The sequence below is a fragment of the Octopus bimaculoides genome, chromosome 11 (assembly GCF_001194135.2).
Source record: "Octopus bimaculoides isolate UCB-OBI-ISO-001 chromosome 11, ASM119413v2, whole genome shotgun sequence".
Taxonomy (NCBI): domain Eukaryota; kingdom Metazoa; phylum Mollusca; class Cephalopoda; order Octopoda; family Octopodidae; genus Octopus; species Octopus bimaculoides.
Genome location: NC_068991.1, coordinates 69,905,508 through 69,908,860, shown reverse-complemented (window position 1 = coordinate 69,908,860; position 3,353 = coordinate 69,905,508).

The window sequence follows — 3,353 nt, the reverse complement described above, 5'->3', positions numbered from 1 at the left end:
ATATATATATATATATATATATAGCGTCTTGCCCCTTTAACTGATAATTAAATCATGATTTGGTGTCTTCCCCTACCCAGGCTTCTTAATAGACAGATACTATATACCCAATTTACTACTCCTAAAGTCTTGACAAAATTTATGATCATACCTAGCCATGAGCTGTCAACTCATTCTTGTCCTTCATTCTAAAGAGACACAGTCCACTAGTCATAGATTTAGTAGTTGATAAACAACTAATAAATTAAAAATGAACCACAGTCCTTTACAAGCTATGACTCCAGTAAGCTTCATGCATTTCTTGGAAGTGTAGTGTATTCTTAGCTACAGTAGCGACAACATGGATTTCTTCCATCTTCGTTCTTTGTTAAAGTATTTAAGTATAACCATATTAATGTGTCCGACTGATTAAAATTCTATTTATTTATTTGTGCAGCTGTTGATAGCCGTGTATTTAAATTGATGTAATGATTGCATCGTTCAATTAGATGGAGCCGCATGAAACGGTCGTACTGCATCACTTCTTGATATCCTTCTTGATATATATATATATATAGAAGTGCTCTTGTATGATTTATTTTCTAAATTTTCTATAATTCTACATAGATACAGATACATACAGTACACGCACTCATATACACGCGTATCCATATACGTGTATATGGAGTTGTATTTGTGTGTTAGAGAGAGAGAGAGAGTCTTTGTGTGCGTATGTATGTATATGTAGATATCATATTTAGAGAAGAAATAAATAATTAAACAATGTAAAAATAAGCCGGTGCACCCGTGACCCCGCAATCTATCCATCCACTGAAGCCATCAAAAGCAATAGATGTATATATAAATATATATACATTTAGCAAAGATTATTTGCAAACAGAATACAGCAGTCCTGATTAGGACAAATATTACTGCTATTTAGCCCGAAGAGAGGATGCATATTATATAAATATATATACAGGGTGTCCACAAAGTCTGCGTACATGGAGTAAATAAAATCCTAACCTAAACAATTAAATATAAGAAATAATAATTTTCCTTTTTTACTTATGTTTAAATTAAATAAAAAAATATGTACTCAGACTTTGTGGGCACCCTGTATATATATATATAATAGATATCATTTCAAATTTAACTTCGTTTATAGTTCTATTTAATATATCATGATATTAAATTTTCAATAATAACTTACAGGCAAATAATTGCTCGAAGCATAGATTCTTGTATCTCATAATCCCGAGACATTAAGGAATGTATATTGAATGCATTCCTATACTCTGTCTGTCTCTCCGTGTCTCTGTCTCTCTCATGCACACACACTCACACGCACACACACACACACACACACACACACACACACACACATACATAAACATAAATGCAAATAACAATATTAAATATTTATTTACACGAAAATATACATATGTACATGTATATACGAACTCGTTCATTTATGCATAATTTATGGATAATTATACCTAGATTTATGTATGTATATATAAATGTACATAGACACTTACACACGCATACATTTGTATGCAAGCACTCAAAGATATTTCTACACACACACACACACACACACACACACACACACACACACATGTATGCATGTACGTATATAAAGGTTCATATATTCTTAGGTTTCACTTCGTATATTTATCATCCAAAGAACGATGCTTTGTATTTCGCCTCTATCCCCATTCACTTTATCAATTTTCTGAGATTGCTCAGTGTGTGAAAACAAAATTCTTCCTCATGCAACACTTGCAATTAGTCATATAGGATTTTGAACGTCTGTGACACACTAGAATCTATTAAGTTTCGTTGTTTGAATTTCAGTCGTGGTGTTGGTGTTGGTATTGGTGTATATATACACATAGATATACTAAGAATGTTTATGTAAATAAATATGAGTGCGGGTGTGCATGTGCGTGTGTTTGTGTGTGTGTGTGTGAGAGAGAGAGAGAGAGAGAGAGAGAGAGAGAGAGAGAGAGAGAGAGAGAGAGACTATGTTTGGATATAATGGTGAACCAACGAGGGGCGTATAAGCATTTTAGATGCGGGGTGGAGTGTCATATTTACGTTTGCAGAATTCGTAAACTTTTTCATGGAAGACATCCTCCCATTGATTATTAGTATATATTAATATATCATATACGACCATGTGGATATATTTGTGTGTGGGTGCGTGTGGATGTGTGTTTGTGTGTGTGAGTCTATTCTACCTTTTCATCTCTCACCCTCTGTGTATCCTTCTCCCCATTCACTCTCTCTACCTCTCTTTATGTATATATATATACACACACACACACACACATATATATATATATATAAACACACACACATACACACACACATACATATATACACACACACAAGTCATATGTGATTGTATGCAGCGTGTACGCGTTTGGGAATATGTTAGTGGCTACATGGTTCTGTGTATAACTGTATATAACAATGCAATTTGATAGCTATGCATATATAGATAATTATCTTTATATACATTGAAATATACATATATATATACATACATACATATTTATAGATATACATACCTATATATACACACATATATATATATATATACAGGCATGTATGTATATATCTATAAGTATATACACATATATAAACATATGTGTGTTCATATACACACATATATATGCGTGTAAGCATAATAAATTGTGATTATTCTTTATTATTTTTCCTGGCATTTTGTTTGTTTTTACCTTCATTATTTTATTCATTTACTTTTTTATTTTATTTTCGAATTGTGTAAGTTTCTCTGATATTAAAAAAATCCAAGATGTTATATCCTTTTGTTCATTGCGCACTGAATCGAACTAAAATCCGGTTACCTATTTTTTTAAGAACGAAAATTTTTAGTTCGGAAAAAAAAAAACTAAAAACACACACATAGAAAAAAAACACCCCCTAAATATATGCTTTGGATATAAAGGATAAGTTCGGATTAAGAAGGAAAAAACTTGAGAGAACGATAAAAAAAATATATCTAGAAATTACGAACTTGTAAGACGAAGAAAATCTAGAATGTAGAAAAACTACCAAAAATTTAAACAAAAGCAGTAATAAAATAACAGACAAAAAACACATAATAAATATTAATAAAAAACAAGAAATGGTCACAAAAAGTGTGTAATATCAAGTTTGTGGATTCATAATCCCATTACAGTAAAGTCAAAATATAATCTTTTTTGTTCCTTTACTGTTTAATCTCTTGAAAAAACAAAAACAAAAAAAGAAGACAAGAATAACTGAAATAAAATAAAAGACAATAAGAAAAGAACATATACAAGAATAACGACAACAATAGCAAAACACGTACAATCACA